Genomic DNA, 18,508 nt, shown 5'->3' with positions numbered 1-18,508 from the left:
AGTTTGTGATTTTCCCACTCTGCACTATGTTCCATTTCACAAAATGACACATTGCTTAAAAGACACTCGCCCGAACAGGAACTTGAACCCTTGACCCTCAGATTAAAGTTCTGATGTTTTACCGACTCCAGGCTCTTCTGGAGTCTGTCGCAAACCTATAGAAAGTTCGTAATACTAAAACAAGTAAATTCAAATGGTAACAACTACTGTGCAATTACTAAAGTAGGAAAGTCTCTCTATCACTAAAAGTATGATATGAATAGCTTGACATTTAGTGTCTATTGGTGAAATACATTTAATTTGCCTCTTGGTTGAAGGTGTACATTCTTAAACAGTTTGTGATTTTTCCACTCTGCACTATGTTCCATTTCACAAAAATGACACATTGCTTAAAAGACACTTGCCCGAACAGGGACTTGAACCCTTGACCCTCAGATTAAAGTTCTGATGTTTTACCAACTCCAGGCTCTTCTGGAGTCTGTCGCAAACCTATAGAAAGTTCGTAATACTAAAACAAGTAAATTCAAATGGTGACAACTACTGTGGAATTACTAAAGTAGGAAAGTCTCTCTATCACTAAAAGTATGATATGAATAGCTTGACATTTAGTGTCTATTGATGAAATACATTTAATTTGCCTCTTGGTTGAAGGTGTACATTCTTAAACAGTTTGTGATTTTCCCACTCTGCACTATGTTCCATTTCACAAATTGACACATTGCTTAAAAGACACTCACCCGAACAGGGACTTGAACCCTGGACCCTCAGATTAAAAGTCTGATGCTCTACCGACTGAGCTATCCAGGTTCTTCTGTGATAGGTCGCAAAAATGCTGAAAGTTCGTAATACAAAAAACAAGTCATTTCAAATGATGACAACTACTAGTTACTGTGCAATTACTAAAGTAGGAAAATCTCTCTATCACTAAAAGTATGAACTGAAAAGCTTGACATTTAGTGTCTCTTGATGAAATACATTTAATTTGCCTCTTGGTTGAAGGTGTACATTCTTAAACAGTTTGTGATTTTCCCACTCTGCACTATGTTCCATTTCACAAAAACGACACATTGCTTAAAAGACACTCGCCCGAACAGGGACTTGAACCCTGGACCCTCAGATTAGTTCTGATGTTTTACCGACTCCAGGCTCTTCTGGAGTTTGTCGCAAACCTATAGAAAGTTCGTAATACTAAAACCAAGTAAATTCAAATGGTGACAACTACTGTGCAATTACTAAAGTAGGAAAATCTCTCTATCACTAAAAGTATGATATGAATAGCTTGACATTTAGTGTCTATTGGTGAAATACATTTAATTTGCCTCTTGGTTGAAGGTGTACATTCTTAAACAGTTTGTGATTTTCCCACTCTGCACTATGTTCCATTTCACAAAATGACACATTGCTTAAAAGACACTCGCCCGAACAGACCCTTGAACCCTGGACCCTCAGATTAAAAGTCTGATGCTCTACCGACTGAGCTATCCAGGCTCTTCTGTGATAGGTCGCAAAAATGCTGAAAGTTCGTAATACAAAAAACAAGTCATTTCAAATGATGACAACTACTACTTACTGTGCAATTACTAAAGTAGGAAAATCTCTCTATCACTAAAAGTATGAACTGAAAAGCTTGACATTTAGTGTCTCTTGATGAAATACATTTAATTTGCCTCTTGGTTGAAGGTGTACATTCTTAAACAGTTTGTGATTTTCCCACTCTGCACTATGTTCCATTTCACAAAAACGACACATTGCTTAAAAGACACTTACCCGAACAGGGACTTGAACCCTGGACCCTCTGATTAAAAGTCTGATGCTCTACCGACTGAGCTATTCAGGCTTTTCTGTGATAGGCCACAAAAATGCTGAAAGTTCGTAATACAAAAAACAAGTCATTTCAAATGATGACAACTACTAGTTACTGTGCAATTACTAAAGTAGGAAAATCTCTCTATCACTAAAAGTATGAACTGAAAAGCTTGACATTTAGTGTCTCTTGATGAAATACATTTAATTTGCCTCTTGGTTGAAGGTGTACATTCTTAAACAGTTTGTGATTTTACCACTCTGCACTATGTTCCATTTCACAAAAACGACACATTGCTTAAAAGACACTCGCCCGAACAGGGACTTGAACCCTGGACCCTCAGATTAAAGTTCTGATGTTTTTCCGACTCCAGGCTCTTCTGGAGTTTGTCGCAAACCTATAGAAAGTTTGTAATACTAAAACCAAGTAAATTCAAATGGTGACAACTACTGTGCAATTACTAAAGTAGGAAAATCTCTCTATCACTAAAAGTATGATATGAATAGCTTGACATTTAGTGTCTATTGGTGAAATACATTTAATTTGCCTCTTGGTTGAAGGTGTACATTCTTAAACAGTTTGTGATTTTCCCACTCTGCACTATGTTCCATTTCACAAAATGACACATTGCTTAAAAGACACTCGCCCGAACAGGAACTTGAACCCTTGACCCTCAGATTAAAGTTCTGATGTTTTACCGACTCCAGGCTCTTCTGGAGTCTGTCGCAAACCTATAGAAAGTTCGTAATACTAAAACAAGTAAATTCAAATGGTAACAACTACTGTGCAATTACTTAAGTAGGAAAGTCTCTCTATCACTAAAAGTATGATATGAATAGCTTGACATTTAGTGTCTATTGGTGAAATACATTTAATTTGCCTCTTGGTTGAAGGTGTACATTCTTAAACAGTTTGTGATTTTTCCACTCTGCACTATGTTCCATTTCACAAAAACGACACATTGCTTAAAAAACACTCGCCCGAACAGGGACTTGAACCCTGGACCCTCAGATTAAAGTTCTGATGTTTTACCGACTCCAGGCTCTTCTGGAGTCTGTCGCAAACCTATAGAAAGTTCGTAATACTAAAACAAGTAAATTCAAATGGTAACAACTACTGTGCAATTACTAAAGTAGGAAAGTCTCTCTATCACTAAAAGTATGATATGAATAGCTTGACATTTAGTGTCTATTGGTGAAATACATTTAATTTGCCTCTTGGTTGAAGGTGTACATTCTTAAACAGTTTGTGATTTTCCCACTCTGCACTATGTTCCATTTCACAAAATGACACATTGCTTAAAAGACACTCGCCCGAACAGACCCTTGAACCCTGGACCCTCAGATTAAAAGTCTGATGCTCTACCGACTGAGCTATCCAGGCTCTTCTGTGATAGGTCGCAAAAATGCAGAAAGTTCGTAATACAAAAAACAAGTCATTTCAAATGATGACAACTAGTAGTTACTGTGCAATTACTAAAGTAGGAAAATCTCTCTATCACTAAAAGTATGAACTGAAAAGCTTGACATTTAGTGTCTCTTGATGAAATACATTTAATTTGCCTCTTGGTTGAAGGTGTACATTCTTAAACAGTTTGTGATTTTCCCACTCTGCACTATGTTCCATTTCACAAAAATGACACATTGCTTAAAAGACACTCGCCCGAACAGGGACTTGAACCCTGGACCCTCAGATTAAAGTTCTGATGTTTTACCGACTCCAGTCTCTTCTGGAGTTTGTCGCAAACCTATAGAAAGTTCGTAATACTAAAACCAAGTAAATTCAAATGGTGACAACTACTGTGCAATTACTAAAGTAGGAAAATCTCTCTATCACTAAAAGTATGATATGAATAGCTTGACATTTAGTGTCTATTGGTGAAATACATTTAATTTGCCTCTTGGTTGAAGGTGTACATTCTTAAACAGTGTTTGATTTTCCCACTCTGCACTATGTTCCATTTCACAAAATGACACATTGCTTAAAAGACACTCGCCCGAACAGACCCTTGAACCCTGGACCCTCAGATTAAAAGTCTGATGCTCTACCGACTGAGCTATCCAGGTTCTTCTGTGAAAGGTCGCAAAAATGCAGAAAGTTCGTAATACAAAAAACAAGTCATATCAAATGATGACAACTACTAGTTACTGTGCAATTACTAAAGTTGGAAAATCTCTCTATCACTAAAAGTATGAACTGAAAAGCTTGACATTTAGTGTCTCTTGATGAAATACATTTAATTTGCCTCTTGGTTGAAGGTGTACATTCTTAAACAGTTTGTGATTTTCCCACTCTGCACTATGTTCCATTTCACAAAAACGACACATTGCTTAAAAGACACTCGCCCAAACAGGGACTAGAACCCTGAACCCTCAGATTAAAGTCTGAAGCTCTACCGACTGAGCTATCCAGGCTCTTCGGTGATAGGTCGCAAAAATGCAGAAAGTTCGTAATACAAAAAGCAAGTCATATCAAATGATGACAACTACTAGTTACTGTGCAATTACTAAAGTTGGAAAATCTCTCTATCACTAAAAGTATTATCTGAATAGCTTGACATTTAGTGTCTATTGATGAAATACATTTAATTTGCCTCTTGGTTGAAGGTGTACATTCTTAAACAGTTTGTGATTTTACCACTCTGCACTATGTTCCATTTCACAAAAACGACACATTGCTTAAAAGACACTCGCCCGAACAGGGACTTGAACCCTGGACCCTCAGATTAAAGTTCTGATGTTTTTCCGACTCCAGGCTCTTCTGGAGTTTGTCGCAAACCTATAGAAAGTTTGTAATACTAAAACCAAGTAAATTCAAATGGTGACAACTACTGTGCAATTACTAAAGTAGGAAAATCTCTCTATCACTAAAAGTATGATATGAATAGCTTGACATTTAGTGTCTATTGGTGAAATACATTTAATTTGCCTCTTGGTTGAAGGTGTACATTCTTAAACAGTTTGTGATTTTCCCACTCTGCACTATGTTCCATTTCACAAAATGACACATTGCTTAAAAGACACTCGCCCGAACAGGAACTTGAACCCTTGACCCTCAGATTAAAGTTCTGATGTTTTACCAACTCCAGGCTCTTCTGGAGTCTGTCGCAAACCTATAGAAAGTTCGTAATACTAAAACAAGTAAATTCAAATGGTAACAACTACTGTGCAATTACTAAAGTAGGAAAGTCTCTCTATCACTAAAAGTATGATATGAATAGCTTGACATTTAGTGTCTATTGGTGAAATACATTTAATTTGCCTCTTGGTTGAAGGTGTACATTCTTAAACAGTTTGTGATTTTTCCACTCTGCACTATGTTCCATTTCACAAAAACGACACATTGCTTAAAAAACACTCGCCCGAACAGGGACTTGAACCCTGGACCCTCAGATTAAAGTTCTGATGTTTTACCGACTCCAGGCTCTTCTGGAGTCTGTCGCAAACCTATAGAAAGTTCGTAATACTAAAACAAGTAAATTCAAATGGTGACAACTACTGTGCAATTACTAAAGTAGGAAAGTCTCTCTATCACTAAAAGTATGATATGAATAGCTTGACATTTAGTGTCTATTGATGAAATACATTTAATTTGCCTCTTGGTTGAAGGTGTACATTCTTAAACAGTTTGTGATTTTCCCACTCTGCACTATGTTCCATTTCACAAAATGACACATTGCTTAAAAGACACTCGCCCGAACAGACCCTTGAACCCTGGACCCTCAGATTAAAAGTCAGATGCTCTACCGACTGAGCTATCCAGGCTCTTCTGTGATAGGTCGCAAAAATGCAGAAAGTTCGTAATACAAAAAACAAGTCATTTCAAATGATGACAACTACTAGTTACTGTGCAATTACTAAAGTAGGAAAATCTCTCTATCACTAAAAGTATGAACTGAAAAGCTTGACATTTAGTGTCTCTTGATGAAATACATTTAATTTGCCTCTTGGTTGAAGGTGTACATTCTTAAACAGTTTGTGATTTTCCCACTCTGCACTATGTTCCATTTCACAAAAACGACACATTGCTTAAAAGACACTTGCCCGAACAGGAACTTGAACCCTTGACCCTCAGATTAAAGTTCTGATGTTTTACCGACTCCAGGCTCTTCTGGAGTCTGTCGCAAACCTATAGAAAGTTCGTAATACTAAAACAAGTAAATTCAAATGGTGACAACTACTGTGGAATTACTAAAGTAGGAAAGTCTCTCTATCACTAAAAGTATGATATGAATAGCTTGACATTTAGTGTCTATTGATGAAATACATTTAATTTGCCTCTTGGTTGAAGGTGTACATTCTTAAACAGTTTGTGATTTTCCCACTCTGCACTATGTTCCATTTCACAAAAACGACACATTGCTTAAAAGACACTCGCCCAAACAGGGACTTGAACCCTGAACCCTCAGATTAAAAGTCTGAAGCTCTACCGACTGAGCTATCCAGGCTCTTCGGTGATAGGTCGCAAAAATGCAGAAAGTTTGTAATACAAAAAGCAAGTCATATCAAATGATGACAACTACTAGTTACTGTGCAATTACTAAAGTTGGAAAATCTCTCTATCACTAAAAGTATTATCTGAATAGCTTGACATTTAGTGTCTATTGATGAAATACATTTAATTTGCCTCTTGGTTGAAGGTGTACATTCTTAAACAGTTTGTGATTTTACCACTCTGCACTATGTTCCATTTCACAAAAACGACACATTGCTTAAAAGACACTCGCCCGAACAGGGACTTGAACCCTGGACCCTCAGATTAAAGTTCTGATGTTTTTCCGACTCCAGGCTCTTCTGGAGTTTGTCGCAAACCTATAGAAAGTTTGTAATACTAAAACCAAGTAAATTCAAATGGTGACAACTACTGTGCAATTACTAAAGTAGGAAAATCTCTCTATCACTAAAAGTATGATATGAATAGCTTGACATTTAGTGTCTATTGGTGAAATACATTTAATTTGCCTCTTGGTTGAAGGTGTACATTCTTAAACAGTTTGTGATTTTCCCACTCTGCACTATGTTCCATTTCACAAAATGACACATTGCTTAAAAGACACTCGCCCGAACAGGAACTTGAACCCTTGACCCTCAGATTAAAGTTCTGATGTTTTACCGACTCCAGGCTCTTCTGGAGTCTGTCGCAAACCTATAGAAAGTTCGTAATACTAAAACAAGTAAATTCAAATGGTAACAACTACTGTGCAATTACTAAAGTAGGAAAGTCTCTCTATCACTAAAAGTATGATATGAATAGCTTGACATTTAGTGTCTATTGGTGAAATACATTTAATTTGCCTCTTGGTTGAAGGTGTACATTCTTAAACAGTTTGTGATTTTTCCACTCTGCACTATGTTCCATTTCACAAAAACGACACATTGCTTAAAAGACACTTGCCCGAACAGGGACTTGAACCCTTGACCCTCAGATTAAAGTTCTGATGTTTTACCGACTCCAGGCTCTTCTGGAGTCTGTCGCAAACCTATAGAAAGTTCGTAATACTAAAACAAGTAAATTCAAATGGTGACAACTACTGTGGAATTACTAAAGTAGGAAAGTCTCTCTATCACTAAAAGTATGATATGAATAGCTTGACATTTAGTGTCTATTGATGAAATACATTTAATTTGCCTCTTGGTTGAAGGTGTACATTCTTAAACAGTTTGTGATTTTCCCACTCTGCACTATGTTCCATTTCACAAATTGAAACATTGCTTAAAAGACACTCACCCGAACAGGGACTTGAACCCTGGACCCTCAGATTAAAAGTCTGATGCTCTACCGACTGAGCTATCCAGGTTCTTCTGTGATAGGTCGCAAAAATGCTGAAAGTTCGTAATACAAAAAACAAGTCATTTCAAATGATGACAACTACTAGTTACTGTGCAATTACTAAAGTAGGAAAATCTCTCTATCACTAAAAGTATGAACTGAAAAGCTTGACATTTAGTGTCTCTTGATGAAATACATTTAATTTGCCTCTTGGTTGAAGGTGTACATTCTTAAACAGTTTGTGATTTTCCCACTCTGCACTATGTTCCATTTCACAAAAACGACACATTGCTTAAAAGACACTCGCCCGAACAGGGACTTGAACCCTGGACCCTCAGATTAGTTCTGATGTTTTACCGACTCCAGGCTCTTCTGGAGTTTGTCGCAAACCTATAGAAAGTTCGTAATACTAAAACCAAGTAAATTCAAATGGTGACAACTACTGTGCAATTACTAAAGTAGGAAAATCTCTCTATCACTAAAAGTATGATATGAATAGCTTGACATTTAGTGTCTATTGGTGAAATACATTTAATTTGCCTCTTGGTTGAAGGTGTACATTCTTAAACAGTTTGTGATTTTCCCACTCTGCACTATGTTCCATTTCACAAAATGACACATTGCTTAAAAGACACTCGCCCGAACAGACCCTTGAACCCTGGACCCTCAGATTAAAAGTCTGATGCTCTACCGACTGAGCTATCCAGGCTCTTCTGTGATAGGTCGCAAAAATGCTGAAAGTTCGTAATACAAAAAACAAGTCATTTCAAATGATGACAACTACTACTTACTGTGCAATTACTAAAGTAGGAAAATCTCTCTATCACTAAAAGTATGAACTGAAAAGCTTGACATTTAGTGTCTCTTGATGAAATACATTTAATTTGCCTCTTGGTTGAAGGTGTACATTCTTAAACAGTTTGTGATTTTCCCACTCTGCACTATGTTCCATTTCACAAAAACGACACATTGCTTAAAAGACACTTACCCGAACAGGGACTTGAACCCTGGACCCTCTGATTAAAAGTCTGATGCTCTACCGACTGAGCTATTCAGGCTTTTCTGTGATAGGCCGCAAAAATGCTGAAAGTTCGTAATACAAAAAACAAGTCATTTCAAATGATGACAACTACTAGTTACTGTGCAATTACTAAAGTAGGAAAATCTCTCTATCACTAAAAGTATGAACTGAAAAGCTTGACATTTAGTGTCTCTTGATGAAATACATTTAATTTGCCTCTTGGTTGAAGGTGTACATTCTTAAACAGTTTGTGATTTTCCCACTCTGCACTATGTTCCATTTCACAAAAACGACACATTGCTTAAAAGACACTCGCCCGAACAGGGACTTGAACCCTGGACCCTCAGATTAGTTCTGATGTTTTACCGACTCCAGGCTCTTCTGGAGTTTGTCGCAAACCTATAGAAAGTTCGTAATACTAAAACCAAGTAAATTTAAATGGTTACAACTACTGTGCAATTACTAAAGTAGGAAAATCTCTCTATCACTAAAAGTATGATATGAATAGCTTGACATTTAGTGTCTATTGGTGAAATACATTTAATTTGCCTCTTGGTTGAAGGTGTACATTCTTAAACAGTTTGTGATTTTCCCACTCTGCACTATGTTCCATTTCACAAAATGACACATTGCTTAAAAGACACTCGCCCGAACAGACCCTTGAACCCTGGACCCTCAGATTAAAAGTCTGATGCTCTACCGACTGAGCTATCCAGGCTCTTCTGTGATAGGTCGCAAAAATGCAGAAAGTTCGTAATACAAAAAACAAGTCATTTCAAATGATGACAACTAGTAGTTACTGTGCAATTACTAAAGTAGGAAAATCTCTCTATCACTAAAAGTATGAACTGAAAAGCTTGACATTTAGTGTCTCTTGATGAAATACATTTAATTTGCCTCTTGGTTGAAGGTGTACATTCTTAAACAGTTTGTGATTTTCCCACTCTGCACTATGTTCCATTTCACAAAAACACACATTGCTTAAAAGACACTCGCCCGAACAGGGACTTGAACCCTGGACCCTCAGATTAAAGTTCTGATGTTTTACCGACTCCAGGCTCTTCTGGAGTCTGTCGCAGACCTATAGAAAGTTCATAATACTAAAACCAAGTAAATTCAAATGGTGACAACTACTGTGCAATTACTAAAGTAGGAAAATCTCTCTATCACTAAAAGTATGATCTGAATAGCTTGACATTTAGTGTCTATTGATGAAATACATTTAATTTGCCTCTTGGTTGAAGGTGTACATTCTTAAACAGTTTGTGATTTTCCCACTCTGCAATATGTTCCATTTCACAAAATGATACGTTGCTTAAAAGACACTCGCCCAAACAGGGACTTGAACCCTTGACCCTCAGATTAAAAGTCTGATGCTCTACCGACTGAGCTATCCAGGATCTTCTGTGATAGGTCGCAAAAATGCAGAAAGTTCATAATACAAAAAACAAGTCATATCAAATGATGACAACTACTAGTTACTGTGCAATTACTAAAGTTGGAAAATCTCTCTATCACTAAAAGTATTATCTGAATAGCTTGACATTTAGTGTCTATTGATGAAATACATTTAATTTGCCTCTTGGTTGAAGGTGTACATTCTTAAACAGTTTGTGATTTTCCCACTCTGCACTATGTTCCATTTCACAAAAACGACACATTGCTTAAAAGACACTCGCCCGAACAGGGACTTGAACCCTGGACCCTCAGATTAAAGTTCTGATGTTTTACCGACTCCAGGCTCTTCTGGAGTCTGTCGCAAACCTATAGAAAGTTCGTAATACTAAAACAAGTAAATTCAAATGGTGACAACTACTGTGCAATTACTAAAGTAGGAAAGTCTCTCTATCACTAAAAGTATGATATGAATAGCTTGACATTTAGTGTCTATTGATGAAATACATTTAATTTGCCTCTTGGTTGAAGGTGTACATTCTTAAACAGTTTGTGATTTTCCCACTCTGCACTATGTTCCATTTCACAAAATGACACATTGCTTAAAAGACACTCGCCCGAACAGACCCTTGAACCCTGGACCCTCAGATTAAAAGTCTGATGCTCTACCGACTGAGCTATCCAGGCTCTTCTGTGATAGGTCGCAAAAATGCAAAAAGTTCGTAATACAAAAAACAAGTCATTTCAAATGATGACAACTAGTAGTTACTGTGCAATTACTAAAGTAGGAAAATCTCTCTATCACTAAAAGTATGAACTGAAAAGCTTGACATTTAGTGTCTCTTGATGAAATACATTTAATTTGCCTCTTGGTTGAAGGTGTACATTCTTAAACAGTTTGTGATTTTCCCACTCTGCACTATGTTCCATTTCACAAAAACACACATTGCTTAAAAGACACTCGCCCGAACAGGGACTTGAACCCTGGACCCTCAGATTAAAGTTCTGATGTTTTACCGACTCCAGGCTCTTCTGGAGTCTGTCGCAGACCTATAGAAAGTTCATAATACTAAAACCAAGTAAATTCAAATGGTGACAACTACTGTGCAATTACTAAAGTAGGAAAATCTCTCTATCACTAAAAGTATGATCTGAATAGCTTGACATTTAGTGTCTATTGATGAAATACATTTAATGTGCCTCTTGGTTGAAGGTGTACATTCTTAAACAGTTTGTGATTTTCCCACTCTGCAATATGTTCCATTTCACAAAATGATATGTTGCTTAAAAGACACTCGCCCAAACAGGGACTTGAACCCTGTACCCTCAGATTAAAAGTCTGATGCTCTACCGACTGAGCTATCCAGGCTCTTCTGTGATAGGTCGCAAAAATGCAGAAAGTTCGTAATACAAAAAACAAGTCATATCAAATGATGACAACTACTAGTTACTGTGCAATTACCCAAAGTTGGAAAATCTCTCTATCACTAAAAGTATTATCTGAATAGCTTGACATTTAGTGTCTATTGATGAAATACATTTAATTTGCCTCTTGGTTGAAGGTGTACATTCTTAAACAGTTTGTGATTTTCCCACTCTGCACTATGTTCCATTTCACAAAAACGACACATTGCTTAAAAGACACTCGCCCGAACAGGGACTTGAACCCTGGACCCTCAGATTAAAGTTCTGATGTTTTACCGACTCCAGGCTCTTCTGGAGTCTGTCGCAAACCTATAGAAAGTTCGTAATACTAAAACAAGTAAATTCAAATGGTGACAACTACTGTGCAATTACTAAAGTAGGAAAGTCTCTCTATCACTAAAAGTATGATATGAATAGCTTGACATTTAGTGTCTATTGATGAAATACATTTAATTTGCCTCTTGGTTGAAGGTGTACATTCTTAAACAGTTTGTGATTTTCCCACTCTGCACTATGTTCCATTTCACAAAAACGACACATTGCTTAAAAGACACTCGCCCGAACAGGGACTTGAACCCTGGACCCTCAGATTAAAGTTCTGATGTTTTACCGACTCCAGGCTCTTCTGGAGTCTGTTGCAAACCTATAGAAAGTTCGTAATACTAAAACAAGTAAATTCAAATGGTGACAACTACTGTGCAATTACTAAAGTAGGAAAGTCTCTCTATCACTAAAAGTATGATATGAATAGCTTGACATTTAGTGTCTATTGATGAAATACATTTAATTTGCCTCTTGGTTGAAGGTGTACATTCTTAAACAGTTTGTGATTTTCCCACTCTGCACTATGTTCCATTTCACAAAATGACACATTGCTTAAAAGACACTCGCCCGAACAGACCCTTGAACCCTGGACCCTCAGATTAAAAGTCAGATGCTCTACCGACTGAGCTATCCAGGCTCTTCTGTGATAGGTCGCAAAAATGCAGAAAGTTCGTAATACAAAAAACAAGTCATTTCAAATGATGACAACTACTAGTTACTGTGCAATTACTAAAGTAGGAAAATCTCTCTATCACTAAAAGTATGATCAGAATAGCTTGACATTTAGTGTCTCTTGATGAAATACATTTAATTTGCCTCTTGGTTGAAGGTGTACATTCTTAAACAGTTTGTGATTTTCCCACTCTGCACTATGTTCCATTTCACAAAAACGACACATTGCTTAAAAGACACTCGCCCGAACAGGGACTTGAACCCTGGACCCTCAGATTAAAGTTCTGATGTTTTACCGACTCCAGGCTCTTCTGGAGTCTGTTGCAAACCTATAGAAAGTTCGTAATACTAAAACAAGTACATTCAAATGGTGACAACTACTGTGCAATTACTAAAGTAGGAAAGTCTCTCTATCACTAAAAGTATGATATGAATAGCTTGACATTTAGTGTCTCTTGATGAAATACATTTAATTTGCCTCTTGGTTGAAGGTGTACATTCTTAAACAGTTTGTGATTTTCCCACTCTGCACTATGTTCCATTTCACAAAATGACACATTGCTTAAAAGATACTCGCCCGAACAGACCCTTGAACCCTGGACCCTCAGATTAAAAGTCAGATGCTCTACCGACTGAGCTATCCAGGCTCTTCTGTGATAGGTCGCAAAAATGCAGAAAGTTCGTAATACAAAAAACAAGTCATTTCAAATGATGACAACTACTAGTTACTGTGCAATTACTAAAGTAGGAAAATCTCTCTATCACTAAAAGTATGAACTGAAAAGCTTGACATTTAGTGTCTCTTGATGAAATACATTTAATTTGCCTCTTGGTTGAAGGTGTACATTCTTAAACAGTTTGTGATTTTCCCACTCTGCACTATGTTCCATTTCACAAAAACGACACATTGCTTAAAAGACACTTGCCCGAACAGGAACTTGAACCCTTGACCCTCAGATTAAAGTTCTGATGTTTTACCGACTCCAGGCTCTTCTGGAGTCTGTCGCAAACCTATAGAAAGTTCGTAATACTAAAACAAGTAAATTCAAATGGTGACAACTACTGTGGAATTACTAAAGTAGGAAAGTCTCTCTATCACTAAAAGTATGATATGAATAGCTTGACATTTAGTGTCTATTGATGAAATACATTTAATTTGCCTCTTGGTTGAAGGTGTACATTCTTAAACAGTTTGTGATTTTCCCACTCTGCACTATGTTCCATTTCACAAAAACGACACATTGCTTAAAAGACACTCGCCCAAACAGGGACTTGAACCCTGAACCCTCAGATTAAAAGTCTGAAGCTCTACCGACTGAGCTATCCAGGCTCTTCGGTGATAGGTCGCAAAAATGCAGAAAGTTTGTAATACAAAAAGCAAGTCATATCAAATGATGACAACTACTAGTTACTGTGCAATTACTAAAGTTGGAAAATCTCTCTATCACTAAAAGTATTATCTGAATAGCTTGACATTTAGTGTCTATTGATGAAATACATTTAATTTGCCTCTTGGTTGAAGGTGTACATTCTTAAACAGTTTGTGATTTTACCACTCTGCACTATGTTCCATTTCACAAAAACGACACATTGCTTAAAAGACACTCGCCCGAACAGGGACTTGAACCCTGGACCCTCAGATTAAAGTTCTGATGTTTTTCCGACTCCAGGCTCTTCTGGAGTTTGTCGCAAACCTATAGAAAGTTTGTAATACTAAAACCAAGTAAATTCAAATGGTGACAACTACTGTGCAATTACTAAAGTAGGAAAATCTCTCTATCACTAAAAGTATGATATGAATAGCTTGACATTTAGTGTCTATTGGTGAAATACATTTAATTTGCCTCTTGGTTGAAGGTGTACATTCTTAAACAGTTTGTGATTTTCCCACTCTGCACTATGTTCCATTTCACAAAATGACACATTGCTTAAAAGACACTCGCCCGAACAGGAACTTGAACCCTTGACCCTCAGATTAAAGTTCTGATGTTTTACCGACTCCAGGCTCTTCTGGAGTCTGTCGCAAACCTATAGAAAGTTCGTAATACTAAAACAAGTAAATTCAAATGGTAACAACTACTGTGCAATTACTAAAGTAGGAAAGTCTCTCTATCACTAAAAGTATGATATGAATAGCTTGACATTTAGTGTCTATTGGTGAAATACATTTAATTTGCCTCTTGGTTGAAGGTGTACATTCTTAAACAGTTTGTGATTTTTCCACTCTGCACTATGTTCCATTTCACAAAAACGACACATTGCTTAAAAGACACTTGCCCGAACAGGGACTTGAACCCTTGACCCTCAGATTAAAGTTCTGATGTTTTACCGACTCCAGGCTCTTCTGGAGTCTGTCGCAAACCTATAGAAAGTTCGTAATACTAAAACAAGTAAATTCAAATGGTGACAACTACTGTGGAATTACTAAAGTAGGAAAGTCTCTCTATCACTAAAAGTATGATATGAATAGCTTGACATTTAGTGTCTATTGATGAAATACATTTAATTTGCCTCTTGGTTGAAGGTGTACATTCTTAAACAGTTTGTGATTTTCCCACTCTGCACTATGTTCCATTTCACAAATTGAAACATTGCTTAAAAGACACTCACCCGAACAGGGACTTGAACCCTGGACCCTCAGATTAAAAGTCTGATGCTCTACCGACTGAGCTATCCAGGTTCTTCTGTGATAGGTCGCAAAAATGCTGAAAGTTCGTAATACAAAAAACAAGTCATTTCAAATGATGACAACTACTAGTTACTGTGCAATTACTAAAGTAGGAAAATCTCTCTATCACTAAAAGTATGAACTGAAAAGCTTGACATTTAGTGTCTCTTGATGAAATACATTTAATTTGCCTCTTGGTTGAAGGTGTACATTCTTAAACAGTTTGTGATTTTCCCACTCTGCACTATGTTCCATTTCACAAAAACGACACATTGCTTAAAAGACACTCGCCCGAACAGGGACTTGAACCCTGGACCCTCAGATTAGTTCTGATGTTTTACCGACTCCAGGCTCTTCTGGAGTTTGTCGCAAACCTATAGAAAGTTCGTAATACTAAAACCAAGTAAATTCAAATGGTGACAACTACTGTGCAATTACTAAAGTAGGAAAATCTCTCTATCACTAAAAGTATGATATGAATAGCTTGACATTTAGTGTCTATTGGTGAAATACATTTAATTTGCCTCTTGGTTGAAGGTGTACATTCTTAAACAGTTTGTGATTTTCCCACTCTGCACTATGTTCCATTTCACAAAATGACACATTGCTTAAAAGACACTCGCCCGAACAGACCCTTGAACCCTGGACCCTCAGATTAAAAGTCTGATGCTCTACCGACTGAGCTATCCAGGCTCTTCTGTGATAGGTCGCAAAAATGCTGAAAGTTCGTAATACAAAAAACAAGTCATTTCAAATGATGACAACTACTACTTACTGTGCAATTACTAAAGTAGGAAAATCTCTCTATCACTAAAAGTATGAACTGAAAAGCTTGACATTTAGTGTCTCTTGATGAAATACATTTAATTTGCCTCTTGGTTGAAGGTGTACATTCTTAAACAGTTTGTGATTTTCCCACTCTGCACTATGTTCCATTTCACAAAAACGACACATTGCTTAAAAGACACTTACCCGAACAGGGACTTGAACCCTGGACCCTCTGATTAAAAGTCTGATGCTCTACCGACTGAGCTATTCAGGCTTTTCTGTGATAGGCCGCAAAAATGCTGAAAGTTCGTAATACAAAAAACAAGTCATTTCAAATGATGACAACTACTAGTTACTGTGCAATTACTAAAGTAGGAAAATCTCTCTATCACTAAAAGTATGAACTGAAAAGCTTGACATTTAGTGTCTCTTGATGAAATACATTTAATTTGCCTCTTGGTTGAAGGTGTACATTCTTAAACAGTTTGTGATTTTCCCACTCTGCACTATGTTCCATTTCACAAAAACGACACATTGCTTAAAAGACACTCGCCCGAACAGGGACTTGAACCCTGGACCCTCAGATTAGTTCTGATGTTTTACCGACTCCAGGCTCTTCTGGAGTTTGTCGCAAACCTATAGAAAGTTCGTAATACTAAAACCAAGTAAATTTAAATGGTTACAACTACTGTGCAATTACTAAAGTAGGAAAATCTCTCTATCACTAAAAGTATGATATGAATAGCTTGACATTTAGTGTCTATTGGTGAAATACATTTAATTTGCCTCTTGGTTGAAGGTGTACATTCTTAAACAGTTTGTGATTTTCCCACTCTGCACTATGTTCCATTTCACAAAATGACACATTGCTTAAAAGACACTCGCCCGAACAGACCCTTGAACCCTGGACCCTCAGATTAAAAGTCTGATGCTCTACCGACTGAGCTATCCAGGCTCTTCTGTGATAGGTCGCAAAAATGCAGAAAGTTCGTAATACAAAAAACAAGTCATTTCAAATGATGACAACTAGTAGTTACTGTGCAATTACTAAAGTAGGAAAATCTCTCTATCACTAAAAGTATGAACTGAAAAGCTTGACATTTAGTGTCTCTTGATGAAATACATTTAATTTGCCTCTTGGTTGAAGGTGTACATTCTTAAACAGTTTGTGATTTTCCCACTCTGCACTATGTTCCATTTCACAAAAACACACATTGCTTAAAAGACACTCGCCCGAACAGGGACTTGAACCCTGGACCCTCAGATTAAAGTTCTGATGTTTTACCGACTCCAGGCTCTTCTGGAGTCTGTCGCAGACCTATAGAAAGTTCATAATACTAAAACCAAGTAAATTCAAATGGTGACAACTACTGTGCAATTACTAAAGTAGGAAAATCTCTCTATCACTAAAAGTATGATCTGAATAGCTTGACATTTAGTGTCTATTGATGAAATACATTTAATTTGCCTCTTGGTTGAAGGTGTACATTCTTAAACAGTTTGTGATTTTCCCACTCTGCAATATGTTCCATTTCACAAAATGATACGTTGCTTAAAAGACACTCGCCCAAACAGGGACTTGAACCCTTGACCCTCAGATTAAAAGTCTGATGCTCTACCGACTGAGCTATCCAGGATCTTCTGTGATAGGTCGCAAAAATGCAGAAAGTTCATAATACAAAAAACAAGTCATATCAAATGATGACAACTACTAGTTACTGTGCAATTACTAAAGTTGGAAAATCTCTCTATCACTAAAAGTATTATCTGAATAGCTTGACATTTAGTGTCTATTGATGAAATACATTTAATTTGCCTCTTGGTTGAAGGTGTACATTCTTAAACAGTTTGTGATTTTCCCACTCTGCACTATGTTCCATTTCACAAAAACGACACATTGCTTAAAAGACACTCGCCCGAACAGGGACTTGAACCCTGGACCCTCAGATTAAAGTTCTGATGTTTTACCGACTCCAGGCTCTTCTGGAGTCTGTCGCAAACCTATAGAAAGTTCGTAATACTAAAACAAGTAAATTCAAATGGTGACAACTACTGTGCAATTACTAAAGTAGGAAAGTCTCTCTATCACTAAAAGTATGATATGAATAGCTTGACATTTAGTGTCTATTGATGAAATACATTTAATTTGCCTCTTGGTTGAAGGTGTACATTCTTAAACAGTTTGTGATTTTCCCACTCTGCACTATGTTCCATTTCACAAAATGACACATTGCTTAAAAGACACTCGCCCGAACAGACCCTTGAACCCTGGACCCTCAGATTAAAAGTCTGATGCTCTACCGACTGAGCTATCCAGGCTCTTCTGTGATAGGTCGCAAAAATGCAAAAAGTTCGTAATACAAAAAACAAGTCATTTCAAATGATGACAACTAGTAGTTACTGTGCAATTACTAAAGTAGGAAAATCTCTCTATCACTAAAAGTATGAACTGAAAAGCTTGACATTTAGTGTCTCTTGATGAAATACATTTAATTTGCCTCTTGGTTGAAGGTGTACATTCTTAAACAGTTTGTGATTTTCCCACTCTGCACTATGTTCCATTTCACAAAAACACACATTGCTTAAAAGACACTCGCCCGAACAGGGACTTGAACCCTGGACCCTCAGATTAAAGTTCTGATGTTTTACCGACTCCAGGCTC

General features: G+C 37.1%; 6 non-coding genes across 6 annotated transcripts; all 6 read right to left on the bottom strand.

Annotated features, from left to right (window-relative positions):
- Nucleotides 1-734: 734 nt before the first annotated feature.
- TRNAK-UUU (transfer RNA lysine (anticodon UUU)) lies at nucleotides 735-807 on the bottom strand. The gene has a single exon. It is a non-coding gene; the product is annotated as a tRNA-Lys (tRNA).
- A 5,371-nt stretch (nucleotides 808-6,178) lies between these two features.
- Nucleotides 6,179-6,251, bottom strand: TRNAK-UUU (transfer RNA lysine (anticodon UUU)). Its single transcript has one exon. It is a non-coding gene; the product is annotated as a tRNA-Lys (tRNA).
- Nucleotides 6,252-7,528: 1,277 nt separating this feature from the next.
- TRNAK-UUU (transfer RNA lysine (anticodon UUU)) lies at nucleotides 7,529-7,601 on the bottom strand. The gene has a single exon. It is a non-coding gene; the product is annotated as a tRNA-Lys (tRNA).
- Nucleotides 7,602-11,285: 3,684 nt separating this feature from the next.
- Nucleotides 11,286-11,358, bottom strand: TRNAK-UUU (transfer RNA lysine (anticodon UUU)). The gene has a single exon. It is a non-coding gene; the product is annotated as a tRNA-Lys (tRNA).
- A 2,309-nt stretch (nucleotides 11,359-13,667) lies between these two features.
- On the bottom strand, nucleotides 13,668-13,740 carry TRNAK-UUU (transfer RNA lysine (anticodon UUU)). The gene has a single exon. It is a non-coding gene; the product is annotated as a tRNA-Lys (tRNA).
- A 1,277-nt stretch (nucleotides 13,741-15,017) lies between these two features.
- Nucleotides 15,018-15,090, bottom strand: TRNAK-UUU (transfer RNA lysine (anticodon UUU)). Its single transcript has one exon. It is a non-coding gene; the product is annotated as a tRNA-Lys (tRNA).
- Nucleotides 15,091-18,508: the final 3,418 nt, after the last annotated feature.

The sequence above is a fragment of the Taudactylus pleione genome, unplaced genomic scaffold (genome assembly GCF_031769625.1).
Source record: "Taudactylus pleione unplaced genomic scaffold, aTauple2 ptg000454l, whole genome shotgun sequence".
In the NCBI taxonomy this organism is placed as follows: Eukaryota; Metazoa; Chordata; class Amphibia; order Anura; family Myobatrachidae; genus Taudactylus; species Taudactylus pleione.
Note: the sequence above shows the minus strand (reverse complement) of the source record. Positions and strands in the feature narration are given on the sequence as shown.